This window comes from Coregonus clupeaformis, unplaced genomic scaffold, assembly GCF_020615455.1.
Source record: "Coregonus clupeaformis isolate EN_2021a unplaced genomic scaffold, ASM2061545v1 scaf2993, whole genome shotgun sequence".
Lineage (NCBI taxonomy): Eukaryota > Metazoa > Chordata > Actinopteri > Salmoniformes > Salmonidae > Coregonus > Coregonus clupeaformis.
This window is the reverse complement of record NW_025536447.1, coordinates 22,830-37,085: the sequence shown is the minus strand read 5'-3', so window position 1 is coordinate 37,085 and position 14,256 is coordinate 22,830. Positions and strand designations below refer to the sequence as shown.

The 14,256-nt window shown below is 42.1% G+C and overlaps 5 non-coding genes across 5 annotated transcripts; all 5 read left to right on the top strand.

The window, feature by feature from the left end:
- Nucleotides 1–10,261: 10,261 nt before the first annotated feature.
- Nucleotides 10,262–10,334, top strand: trnav-aac. The gene has a single exon. It is a non-coding gene; the product is annotated as a tRNA-Val (tRNA).
- An 802-nt stretch (nucleotides 10,335–11,136) lies between these two features.
- On the top strand, nucleotides 11,137–11,209 carry trnav-aac. Its single transcript has one exon. It is a non-coding gene; the product is annotated as a tRNA-Val (tRNA).
- A 1,319-nt stretch (nucleotides 11,210–12,528) lies between these two features.
- trnav-aac lies at nucleotides 12,529–12,601 on the top strand. The gene has a single exon. It is a non-coding gene; the product is annotated as a tRNA-Val (tRNA).
- An 801-nt stretch (nucleotides 12,602–13,402) lies between these two features.
- Nucleotides 13,403–13,475, top strand: trnav-aac. Its single transcript has one exon. It is a non-coding gene; the product is annotated as a tRNA-Val (tRNA).
- Nucleotides 13,476–14,100: 625 nt separating this feature from the next.
- On the top strand, nucleotides 14,101–14,173 carry trnav-aac. The gene has a single exon. It is a non-coding gene; the product is annotated as a tRNA-Val (tRNA).
- Nucleotides 14,174–14,256: the final 83 nt, after the last annotated feature.

Here is a 14,256-nt window from a genome sequence, read left to right as displayed (position 1 = left end):
TGGTTTTCTAACTCTGAATTCGGTCCATAAAAGTTGATAGAGACAGGAGACAAGTAAGAGACAGATCTGAAAGGACGGGTGACCTGTCCGCAGGAGCAGCCGGGAATCCAGCTCGCCTCAGGAAACTGATCTAGACGGCCGTCAATACAAAGGTAAGCAGAACCTGTTAAAACAAAATCTGCATATTGTATTGTAGGATAAACCCAAATTATGATCAGTAGTACTGGGCGTGAGTATGGATTACTGATAAATTTATAACATATCTATTATGACTCAAAAGGCACATATGTAAAGATATCTGAATTCTTTAGGTTTTTACTGTTGAAATGTGACTCTCTAGGGGAGGAGTCTAGTTACAGAGGTTGTGGTTCACGAGAGACGGACCCTTTTATTTTTTGCTGTTGATATCTGAAATCTTAGGTTTTTACTGTTGAAATGTGACTCTCTAGGGGAGGAGTCTAGTTACAGAGGTTGTGGTTCACGAGAGACGGACCCTTTTATTTCTTGCTGTTGATATCTGAAATCTTAGGTTTTTACTGTTGAAATGTGACTCTAAGAGAAGAAGTCTAGTTACAGTGGTTTTATTTCCTGTTGAATTGCGGCTTTCTAGTGAGAAGCCTATTACAGTTTTTGGTTCACAAGCGATGGACCCTTTTATTTGATCCACAAGAGAAGGATCTGGTGACTTGATAAAAAGATTCAGATAGTCGGGTTGAGTTAATTCCGTGAGAATCCAAGTCCAGAAAAGGTTCTCCCGACTAGACGCCAGTTGAATGGTTTAAACGACTGGGAGTCTCCTTGAGGAGAATCAAAAAAAATAAAAATAAAAAAATACAAGTTCAGATAGTCGGGCAATTGGTTGACGTGGCACTCAACTATATGTACTGTGAGGAACTTAAACTGAATTCGTGTGTTGATGCTGATATGTAATGAAAATGTAATTGTTGAAATGATAACCTGAATGTTGTGTAAGATTGGCCGTTTCATGAGACTAACTAGTGGATAACTTTTAAGAGGACCACTGAGTCCTATTTTGCCTGTTATGTAGCCGCTGCGCTAAAAGCTGACTTGAACTTTTTCCCTCTTGTGGTGTTGGTATTTTAATAATTCCCAAAATTAAATTGGTAATTATTTTAGGAGCGCTCGAGTTTGCTAATATATTCTTCCAAAAGGGCGATTCTGATACCTTTTGGGAAAATATATAATAACTCGAATACCTGAAAAACAATAATAACTTTTGCAAAATAATTCCCAAAATTAAATTGATAATTATTTTAGGAGCGCTCGAGTTTGCTAATATATTCTTCCAAAAGGGCGATTCTGATACCTTTTGGGAAAATATATAATAACTTCCGAATACCTGAAAAACAATAATAACTTTTGCAAAATAATTCCCAAAATTAAATTGGCAATTATTTTAGGAGCGCTCGAGTTTGCTAATATATTCTTCCAAAAGGGCGATTCTGATACCTTTTGGGAAAATATATAATAACTCGAATACCTGAAAAACAATAATAACTTTTGCTAAATAAATCCCTAGAATTAGATTGATGATTGTTTTGGGAGCGCTGGTTTGTTAATATATTGTTCCAAAAGGGCGGTTCTGATACCTTTTGGGAAAATATATAATAATTCGAATAATTGAAAAACAATAATACCTTTTGCAAAATAATTCCTAATAATAAAGCATTGAACATTTTTTGTGTACGAGGGTGGGACATCAGAGATAAATCTCAGTCAGCGCCAAGAATACATTGCTGGATTCGGCCAGTGACGGGCTAAGAGCACCAAGATAGTCTAATAAACTGTATAACCATGGCAACCACTACCGTCCCAAAACTCAAATTAAATGAATATCTAGATCAAAAAATACAGGATAGAGCGGGAGGGAAAGAACAGTATAAGACAGTGAAGAAAGTGTGGGAGGGAGTGAAATTAAAATGGACACAGGCAGGTTACTTTAGCGGGGGTGCCCCGTCTAAAGGGCACCCATGTTCATCATCACATCACCCAATACAACAAAGACAAGGGAGGGGCGGAAACACATGTCCAATCCCTGCAGGTGCAGCTGCTCAAACTACAACTGAAAGAGGCACAGAAGGGAGATAAGCCAAAGAAACAGATGGTGGCTGAAGACCAACCTGACATTTCTCAAATAATTGAAAAAACTGTCTCACAAATGATACAAACACAACAGCCGCCTCCAGCAACACTCCCAACGATCGCAATGGTGCCTCAGCCATACTATCAAGCACCAACTCCACCGTATCAGCCACCGGTGGCACCATACCAGACTCAATGGGGACAGCCAAGGACACAAGGTAATGGGGGCCTGTTACAATTGTCATCAATATGGCCACTCTGTCAGATGGTGTCCATTACCACCCAGTCCGCAACAACTACACTGGCTGGCAAACAGGGGTAGAGGTTATGCCTTCAGATCAAGAGGAGGCCCAAGACCGATGTACCAGCCACATGCTGCCCTACCAGCATATAACCACCCACAGCAAGACCCAAACCAACAGCCTAACCAGCAGCCAGCTCCTACCTTCCAGGGCATGACAGATGAATATCCTCCCTGGCCCTGAAGCTGCCCACCACCACAGAACGGGAATGGGGGTCAGCATTTTCCACTCCACACTGAACCAACTGTCATGTGTGAAGTGGAGGGAGTTACCCACCAATTTTTGGTAGATACAGGATGTACGTACTCTGCCATAAGATCTCGTCAACCACTCTCTTCGGAATCAATACAGATGGTGGGGGTATCAGGAACACCCGAAGCACAAAACAAGACCATACCATTGCTCTTCCAATGGGGCCCTTCCAATTTGAAGCATCAATTCCTATATTGTCCCAACTGTCCAATCAACCTATTAGGAAGGGACCTATTGTGCAAACTGAAATGTTCAATCTACCTTACCGAAAAGGGTGTGGAGGTTTCCATTGATCCCATTACCTCCACACCAGTTCATCCAGTTAGGGTGCTGATGCTACCCATCATCCCAACCCCAGTGCTCTCCCTGACCCAAGAAATATACTGGTTGAAGTGCATCGAATCCGGCCAAGGAACCCCCTGAGGTTCAATTCAAGTTCAACCAGCTGAGACAACTCATTTACACATTTCACCCATACAAGACTCCTCAAGCTGAAATCCACTGTACACTTAATGTGACTGATAATGATGTCAACCCATATACCGATGACTGGGATGAAAACATGATGCACCTGACACCAACAATCAGATGTTGTACCATAGTGTGTGGACAGGGAAGGAGTGGCTGCTCCGGTTATCCTACCTTCCCATTTGAAATCCTGGTACCTACTGGGCGAAGAATCTGCTCCCCATGTTACACTGGCAGTTGGAAACGGTTTTGAAGCAAGGAGCCTTGGGCCTATGATCAGAAGAGCATCCAAACTCCAGTGGGAACCCACCCAAACTCCAGGAATAACCAAAGCCACCACTGAGAACATGTGGAGGTTTATGACAGTTGACACAGAGGAACATTGCCTTCCTGAACGTTTGACTCTCCCAAGACACCATGGTAAACCTTACACAGACCACCCCTCATCACAAGCACTGCTTTCCACCATTGATGAAGGCATATGGACACACACCCCATTTGATGTTGGACAACTACAGGTGGCACCAGTCACCATCACCTTACTCAACCCTGATCAAATTCCTATCTACCGAACACAGTACCATCTGAAACCTGAACAGACCATGGGGATCAAACCAACCATAGATGGGTTGTTGGGAGCTCGTGTCATATATCGCACTGTGTCTCCATGGAACACACCAATCTTACCAGTCTTGAAAACAGGAGGTGAAACATACCGGATGGTACAAGACTTCCGAGCAGTGAACGACGTCACTGCACCCATTGACCTACCTGTCCCTGACCCTCACATTACACTGAGTAATCTCTCACCAAAACACCAATACTTCACCGTTGTGGATCTGGCTAATGCCTTCTTCAGCATTCCACTGGATGAGGCTTCACAGCCTCTCTTTGCCTTCACATATGAACATCAACAGTATACGTATTCGGTTCTTCCACAGGGTTACAGGTGTTCTCCCGGAATCTTCAATCATATCCTAAAGACACACCTGGCTGAATTGAAAATCCCTGAAGGAGTGATACTCATCCAATATGTAGATGACCTTTTGCTGGGGGCTCCCACATCTGATCTCTGTCTACAAATGACAAAAACCCTACTTGACTTCTTGGCTGTCAAAGGCTACAAGGTCAAAATGAGCAAAAGTCCAGTCCTGTCGCAGAACTGTCCTTTTCCTTGGCAGAGAAATCTCAGGAGAAGGTGCTGGTCTCTCGAAATCCCACCGAGATTCCATACTCCATCATCCACGTCCCATCACAGTGTCAGGCATGTTGTCCTTCCTGGGGGTTGACAGGGTACAGCCGTACCCACATCCCTGACTACACATCCAGGACTGAACCACTGAGAGAAATAGTGAGAGAAACAGGACCAAGAAACTTACACTCCTCACTTACCTGGACACCTGAAGCATCAACAGCATTTGCTCTCCTAAAAACCGATCTCTCGGTGGCAGCAGCTCTGACAGCACCCGACTACAAAAACAAATTTCATCTTGATGTTTCTGAAAAGGAGGGGTTCACTTCTTCCATCCTTTTTCCAGAAACAAGAGGGGGAGAGAAGAGTACTGATGTATCATTCCTCTAAGTTGGACCATATTGAAGCAGGTCAGACAACATGTTCCAGGTACGTGGCTGCAGTGGCAAAAGCTATTGAAAAAACCGCCCACCTGGTAATGTGCCACAAATTGGAAATCCATACGCACCATGGGGTTGCAGCATATCTGATGAGCAAGGAATTCACGTTCAGCGCTGAAAGAAAGAACAAAATCCAGAATAAATGCACCCAATCACACATTACTTTTGTCAACACCGACAAAAACATGGCAGACGCACTCAATGCAGAAGAAGGGTTGGCACACTCCTGCGAAGAGAGAGCGCACAGGAACTGAAACTGCGACCAGACTTGGGAAACGAACCCCTTACCAATCCTGATCTATGGTTGTACACCGATGGATGCTGCTATAGAGGAGAAGAAGGGAACATAGCAGCATATGCAGTGGTACAGCAGCTTCCAGACGGGTCACACGTGACCCTGGAATCAGACATCATCCCACAACCTGCCTCAGCCCAACTAGCCGAGATCATTGGTTTGACTCAAGCCCTGGAAAAGGCTGAAGGAAAGACTGTGAACATCTACACTGACTCAGCATATGCTCATGGAGCAGTCCATACAGATGGACCACAATGGGTCAGACGTAACTTCACCACAACAGGAAACCTTCCGATCAAACACAAGGCACAAATGGAGAGACTGATAAAAGCAGTCTCACTACCTGAGCAGGTGGCCATCATGAAGTGCAAAGGACATCAACAACTCAAGAACAAAGTCAGCGAGGGAAATGACGCAGCTGACAAAGCAGCCAAGAAAGCTGGGGCTACACTCCAAGACAGATGGTGCTGCAGACTCAACCAGCTAGAACAGAACTCACAGACCAACACATAAAGGAACTACAATTCACAGCGGGGCCCGTATGAGCACTCGGTATGGGGACAGATGGGAGCCACCAAAGGACCTGATGAACTTTGGAGATGCCATGACGGCAGGTTGGTGGCCCCAGCTAATCTCTGTCCCGAGCTGATACGTGAGGCTCATGGGCCCACCCATGAAGGGAAACTCAAAACTTTACAGAAGGTTTCCCATATTTGGTGGCACCCACACATTAAGGACATGACAGACTTGTTTTGTGATGAGTGCAGCATTTGTGGCAGCCACAACCCAAAGAAACCTTTCCAAACACCCATGGGTTCATACCCAGTACCTAATGCATGTTTTCAGGACATTAGCATAGATTACACTGACATGGGGGCTGATAATGTAACTAATGGGAAAAGGTACTTATTGGTAATGGTAGATCGATTCTCCAAATGGGTTGAGGCAATACCAACAGCACGTGAGGATGCTAGGTCAGTTATTAAGTGGCTGCAGACTGAACTCATACCAAGGTATGGGGTTCCAAGACAAATTCGATCCGACAACGGGTCCCATTTCAGTAACCAACACCTGAGACAGGTGGAGGAGAGGTTCGGCATTGTGCACAAGTTTGGGTCTGTGTACCGGCCGCAATCTCAGGGCCTCGTGGAACGCGCCAATCAAACTTTGAAGGCTAAGATAGCCAAGGTATGTGCAGGTTCAAAGTTGACGTGGGTTGAAGCTCTGCCCCTGGCGTTGATGGCCATGAGAGCCTCTCCAGGAGCAGGCACCCAACTCTCTCCACATGAGATTATGACTGGTAGAGTCATGCCTGGTCCACCAAGGGAGGGAGGTCATATGCCCGCCCTTGATGTACAACAAATTGTAATGTCTGAATATGTGAGAAAACTAACGGAGCTCTCTGCAGCTCTCTCCAAACAGATTCACAAGGTCCAAGAGGGGGAGCTGACGGGAGATCCGGCGCTGCTGAAGGTAAAAGTTGGCGACTGGGTAAGGATCAAGGTTCACAAGAGAAAGTGGCAAGATCCCAGGTGGACTGGACTGTACGAAGTGAAGGAGGTTACTTCACACTCAGTCCAGGTCAAAGGTAAATCGGGCGCACCTTGGCACCACTTGACACATTGTACACCAGCACCAACTCCTTCCAGAACCCTGACTGAAGTCAGAAGTGATTTAATCACATTAAATTCGGATCAAATTCTTGACACCAACACTATCTGAATATGTGGAGGAGACTCCCATCTTCAGATACTGGAGGGGAAAAACAGAGGAGGGACAGACCACCATGGGAGAGACTGGGGTGCTCTGCTCCACTCCTTGTTTTGCTGATTGTAACTATTGGGGTTACTCTAGGAATCATACTCTGGTCAGTACAGCACATGACACAGACACCCATTACACCCACTAGTAAACCCTAACGACACATTCAATGCCACAACCATACGTCCGACCAACCTGCACTCCGACACATTGAGCCCAGATCAGAATGTAAGCCACAGCCACCACGTAAATAAACGACAAGTTGTCTCTAACACCCTTTCCTGTGGGCCCAGACAATTGTATAGAAACACCACATTATGTATACCCTTTAATGTTACCACTACTGCGACAGTGCCGTGGGTAGACTTCAGAGACCTTTCCTACTACCGTGACTGGGACTGGTATATGACAGTGGGGGTCACCCATAGCGATTGGACTTGGACAAACTTGGTATGTGAGACTAATTATGACTGGTCCAGTTGCACCTCTACTACATTAGGAAAACAATGGAGGAAACTCTTGACTTTGACAAAAAACTCTAAAGGACTCAAATTTACTATCTATCCTGGTATTGCATTAGGCTGCCAGGACTTTAGACTTGCTCCTTATGTAAGCTGTACCACTGCACCAGTCCATTGGAATGTTCGAATTTGTCATATTAATAACACAAAAGCACAGGCTATTAATGAAAATGGTAATAAGAATAATTCTATTATTTTACTTACCACTCCACCCACTTTGGATGATGCAATCCTGACCGCTACAGGTGTCTCCGGCCTTTCTAACAACTGGCTCTTGTTGACTGAGGAAGCGGCAAAGGTGACTCATCAGAGTTGTGTGGTTTGTATGGGGGCACGGCCATTGCTTCGCATTATCCCTGCCGCCATTACGCCCAGAATGCTTCCTGTCTGTCATGAAACATGACAACCCTTCCGCCAATTGTACACTATGGGACGTAGTTCATCCCTTGGTTACTAAAGCAACTAAGAAACCAATTTTTTCCTATCAGGTGGCTAGAGCTAACTTTACCTGTGTTAATCTCACGAAAGGTCTACCATTGTTGGGTATGGTACCTGTTGGATGGTGTCGGTTTATCTATACGCCTAATGCTGAGTTTAAACCTGTTTCCAGGGCTGATGTCTGGTGGTGGTGTGGAGGCGTTCATCTGTTTGATGGACTGCCTGGAAATGCCACAGGCACCTGTGCACTAGTCTCTCTTTTGCTACCAATTTCTGTGTATCCAACAGGTGTTCAGGAGCTGGTGACCCATGTGTCTGACTTAATTCCTACCAGGACCAGGCGCGCTGTGGGCCTTACTCATGGGGACCCAACCTACATTGATGCAATTGGGGTCCCTAGGGGGTACCAGATGAGTATAAATTGATTGACCAAGTAGCCGCAGGTTTTGAATCTTCATTTTGCTGGTGGTGCACAATTAATAAAAATGTTGACAGAATCAATTATGTCCATTTTAATGTTCAAAAATTAGGCAATTGGACACAACAAGGTTTTGAGGCGGTGCATGGCCAGTTGGCTGCGACCTCTCTCATGGCTTTCCAAAATCGTATTGCTGTCGACATGCTCCTGGCTGAAAAAGGAGGAGTATGTGCTATGTTTGGTGAACAATGTTGTACCTTTATTCCCAACAATACAGCCACAGATGGCAGCTTGACTGTCGCCCTGGAAGGGTTACGAACTCTTAATGGCAAAATGAAGAGCCACTCAGGGGTGGATACTTCAATGTGGGACTCTTGGATGGATGCGTTTGGTAAATATAAAACGCTTGTTTCTTCTATACTTGTATCCATCTCTGTTTTTGCTGCAATTCTAGTGCTTTGTGGATGCTGTTGCATTCCATGCATACGGACGCTGACAACCAGGATTATAACCACCGCTATTGATCCACATCCTGCAGATAACGGTCAGATGTTTCCTTTGCTTGCTATTGACGATGCTGACCAAGGATATCTGGATGATGAATAGCATTTAAGCTTTTTGTCACGTCTCTTGTGAGACGTGAAGAGGGGAATGTAAAACTTTATCCTCTGATAAAGTTTTCCCTATTTTGCCAATTGCAGCATTTAAGCTTTTTGTCACGTCTCTTGTGAGACGTGAAGAGGGGGAATGTAAAACTTTATCTTCTGATAAAGTTTTCCCTATTTTGCCAATTGCACTATTAAGCTTGTGTCACGTCTCTTGTGAGACGTAAAGAGGGGGAATTAAAACTTTATCTTCTGATAAAGTTTTCCCTATTTTGCCAAATTGCAGCATTTAAGCTTTATGTCACGTCTCTTGTGAGACGTGAAGAGGGGGAATGTAAAACTTTATCTTCTGATAAAGTTTTCCCTATTTTGCCAATTACACTGTTAGCTTGTGTCACGTCTTAAGTTTTCCTTCTTTACTGTTACTTGGTCACGTCTCTGGGGAGACGTGAAGAGAGGGGATTTGTCGTAGTAAATATATTATGTTATAGCTTGGTCTGACTAAAATCTTGTGCATGACCCATCTTGTGTTGGGCCTTTGGATTTAATACAATGCACAAAGACTTCTATCTTGTCGGCCTTATCAGCAGGTGGCTATGGACAACACCCACGCCATAGGTCTCTCAGTTCTCCCAACTCACGAGTTATTGCTCTGAGGACATACACACACACACCCCCCACACACACACACACATACACACACACACACACACACACACATCATCATTGTTAAACATACACACATACACACACACACACATACACACACATACACACACACACACATACACACACGCACACACACACACACACACACACATCATCATTGTTAAGCACACACACACAAAAACCCCCTTCTCTTAGGCTGAACATCTGAAGACAGAGAACCCGACTCAGAGCCAATGCAATGGAAGTGACCTCGACCAACTCATCAGGACCAATCAGAAGATCAGAACTACTAGAATCAACCTACTTTATTTTATTGTATAAAATGTCAGCACACAATGTTTAGGGGCTCGCTCTCTCAGATATCTCCCTACGAGGTTGACGAACGGGTCCGTGCACGCTATTTACAGATATCTTTACCTCTGAATAAACTGCCTCATATTATACAATTATCCACCTTGTCCGAAAGTCTCTACTTGGTCTCCGTTCTCCAGTAAACTTGTTTTATCAACAGACAGCATTCTTTTAATTTCATAGCAACCTCATTATGGGAATTCTAATACAGTACATGCAAAGAATATCACAAAATATCTGTTTACTCAGTGGTATTTGAACAACAGAGGTTTCTGTATTGTAGTGGTTATCACGTTCGCCTAACACGAGAAAGGTCCCTGGTTCAAAACCAGGCAGAAATATAGTTCTCTGATTTTAAAAGTTGCCTCATTATGGGAATTATAATACATTACATGCAAAGAATATCACAAAATATATGTTTACTCAGTGGTATTTGAATAGCAGAGGTTTCTGTAGTGTAGTGGTTATCACGTTCGCCTAACACGTGAAAGGTCCCTGGTTCAAAACCAGGCAGAAACATAGGTCTCAGATTTTAATAGTTGCCTCATTATGGGATTTCAAATACATTAAAGGAATATCCTTAAAATTCTGTTCATTCATTGTACATGCTTCATGAGCAGTTTCTATAGTGTAGTGCTTATCAAGCATGTCTCTAATGCAATAGGTCCCCGATTCATAACAGAGAACTCCACTTTTCATGAATGCCTCATTATGGGAATTGTAATACATCACATGCAAAGAATATCACAAAAAATCTGTTTACTCAGTGTTATTTGTAAAACAAAGGTTTCTGTAGTGTAGTGGTTATCATGTTCAGCCTAACACGAGAAAGGTCCCTGGTTCAAAACCAGGCAGAGACAGCGTTCTCTGATATTAATAGTTGCCTCATTATGGCAATTCTAATACATTACATGCAAAGAATATCACAAAATATCTGTTTACTCAGTGGTATTTGAATTGCAGAGGTTTCTGTAGTGTAGCGGTTATCACGTTCGCCTAACACGCGAAAGGTCCCTGGTTAAAAAACAGGCAGAAACATAGTTCTCTGATTTTTATAGTTGCCTCATTATGGCAATTCTAATACATTATATGCAAAGAATATCACAAAATATCTGTTTACTCAGTGTTATTTGAAAAACAGAGGTTTCTGTAGTGTAGTGGTTATCACGTTCACCTAACACGCGAAAGGTCCCTGGTTCAAAAACAGGCAGAAACATAGTTCTCTGATTTTAATAGTTGCCTCATTATGGCAATTCTAATACGTTACATGCAAAGAATATCACAAAAAATCTGTTTACTGAGTGTTATTTGTAAAACAGAGGTTTCTGTAGTGTAGTGGTTATCACGTTCGCCTAACACGCGAAAGGTCCCTGGTTCAAAACCAGGCAGAGACAGCGTTCTTTTAATTTCATAGCAACCTCATTATGGGAATTCTAATACAGTACATGCAAAGAATATCACAAAATATCTGTTTACTCAGTGGTAATTGAAAAACAGAGGTTTCTGTAGTGTAGTGGTTATCACGTTCGCCTAACACGCGAAAGGTCCCTGGTTCAAACCTAGGAAGAAACATAGTTCTCTGGTTTTAATAGTTGCCTCATTATGGGATTTCAAATACATTAAAGGAATATCCTTAAAATTCTGTTCATTCATTGTATATGCTTCATGAGCAGTTTATATAGTGTAGTGCTTATCAAGCATGTCTCTAATGCAAAAGGTCCCCGATTCGTAACAGAGAACTCCACTTTTCATGAATGCCTCATTATGGGAATTCTAATACACTACATGCAAAGAATATCACAAAAAATCTGTTTACTGAGTGTTATTTGTAAAACAGAGGTTTCTGTAGTGTAGTGGTTATCACGTTCACCTAACACGTGAAAGGTCCCTGGTTCAAAACCAGGCAGAAACATAGTTCTCTGATTTTAATAGTTGCCTCATTATGGGATTTCAAATACATTAAAGGATTATCCTTAAAATTCTGTTCAATCATTGTACATGCTTCATGAGCAGTTTCTATAGTGTAGTGCTTATCAAGCATGTCTCTAATGCAAAAGGTCCCCGATTCGTAACAGAGAACTCCACTTTTCATGAATGCCTCATTATGGGAATTCTAATACATCACATGCAAAGAATATCACAAAAAATCTGTTTACTCAGTGTTATTTGTAAAACTGAGGTTTCTGTAGTGTAGTGGTTATCATGTTCGCCTAACACGCGAAAGGTCCCTGGTTCAAAACCAGGCAGAGACAGCGTTCTTTTAATTTCAAAGCAACCTCATTATGGGAATTCTAATACAGTACATGCAAAGAATATCACAAAATATCTGTTTACTCAGTGGTATTTGAAAAACAGAGGTTTCTGTAGTGTAGTGGTTATCACGTTCGCCTAACACGCGAAAGGTGCCTGGTTGAAAAACAGGCAGGGACAGCATTCTTTTAATTTCATAGCAACCTCATTATGGGAATTCTAATACAGTACATGCAAAGAATATCACAAAATATCTGTTTACTCAGTGGTATTTGAACAACAGAGGTTTCTGTATTGTAGTGGTTATCACGTTTGCCTAACACGAGAAAGGTCCCTGGTTCAAAACCAGGCAGAAATATAGTTCTCTGATTTTAAAAGTTGCCTCATTATGGGAATTATAATACATTACATGCAAAGAATATCACAAAATATATGTTTACTCAGTGGTATTTGAATAGCAGAGGTTTCTGTAGTGTAGTGGTTATCACGTTCGCCTAACACGTGAAAGGTCCCTGGTTCAAAACCAGGCAGAAACAAAGGTCTCAGATTTTAATAGTTGCCTCATTATGGGATTTCAAATACATTAAATGAATATTCTTAAAATTATGTTCATTCATTGTACATGCTTCATGAGCAGTTTCTATAGTGTAGTGCTTATCAAGCATGTCTCTAATGCAATAGGTCCCCGATTCATAACAGAGAACTCCACTTTTCATGAATGCCTCATTATGGGAATTGTAATACATCACATGCAAAGAATATCACAAAAAATCTGTTTACTCAGTGTTATTTGTAAAACAAAGGTTTCTGTAGTGTAGTGGTTATCATGTTCGCCTAACACGAGAAAGGTCCCTGGTTCAAAACCAGGCAGAGACAGCGTTCTCTGATTTTAATAGTTGCCTCATTATGGCAATTCTAATACATTACATGCAAAGAATATCACAAAATATCTGTTTACTCAGTGGTATTTGAATTGCAGAGGTTTCTGTAGTGTAGCGGTTATCACGTTCGCCTAACACGCGAAAGGTCCCTGGTTAAAAAACAGGCAGAAACATAGTTCTCTGATTTTTATAGTTGCCTCATTATGGCAATTCTAATACATTATATGCAAAGAATATCACAAAATATCTGTTTACTCAGTGTTATTTGAAAAACAGAGGTTTCTGTAGTGTAGTGGTTATCACGTTCACCTAACACGCGAAAGGTCCCTGGTTCAAAAACAGGCAGAAACATAGTTCTCTGATTTTAATAGTTGCCTCATTATGGCAATTCTAATACATTACATGCAAAGAATATCACAAAAAATCTGTTTACTCAGTGTTATTTGTAAAACAGAGGTTTCTGTAGTGTAGTGGTTATCACGTTCGCCTAACACGCGAAAGGTCCCTGGTTCAAAACCAGGCAGAGACAGCGTTCTTTTAATTTCATAGCAACCTCATTATGGGAATTCTAATACAGTACATGCAAAGAATATCACAAAATATCTGTTTACTCAGTGGTATTTCAAAAACAGAGGTATCTGTAGTGTAGTGGTTATCACGTTCGCCTAACACGTGAAAGGTCACTGGTTCAAACCCAGGCAGAAACATAGTTCTCTGGTTTTAATAGTTGCCTCATTATGGGATTTCAAATACATTAAAGGAATATCCTTAAAATTCTGTTCATTCATTGTACATGCTTCAATGAGCAGTTTCTATAGTGTAGTGCTTATCAAGCATGTCTCTAATGCAAAAGGTCCCCGATTCGTAACAGAGAACTCCACTTTTCATGAATGCCTCATTATGGGAATTCTAATACACTACATGCAAAGAATATCACAAAAAAATCTGTTTACTGAGAGTTATTCGTAAAACAGAGGTTTCTGTAGTGTAGTGGTTATCACGTTCACCTAATACGCGAAAGGTCCCTGGTTCAAAACCAGGCAGAGACAGCGTTCTTTTAATTTCATAGCAACCTCATTATGGGAATTCTAATACAGTACATGCAAAGAATATCACAAAATATCTGTTTACTCAGTGGTATTTCAAAAACAGAGGTTTCTGTAGTGTAGTGGTTATCACGTTCGCCTAACACGCGAAAGGTCCCTGGTTCAAATCCAGGCAGAAACATAGTTCTCTGGTTTTAATAGTTGCCTCATTATGGGATTTCAAATACATTAAAGGAATATCCTTAAAATTCTGTTCATTCATTG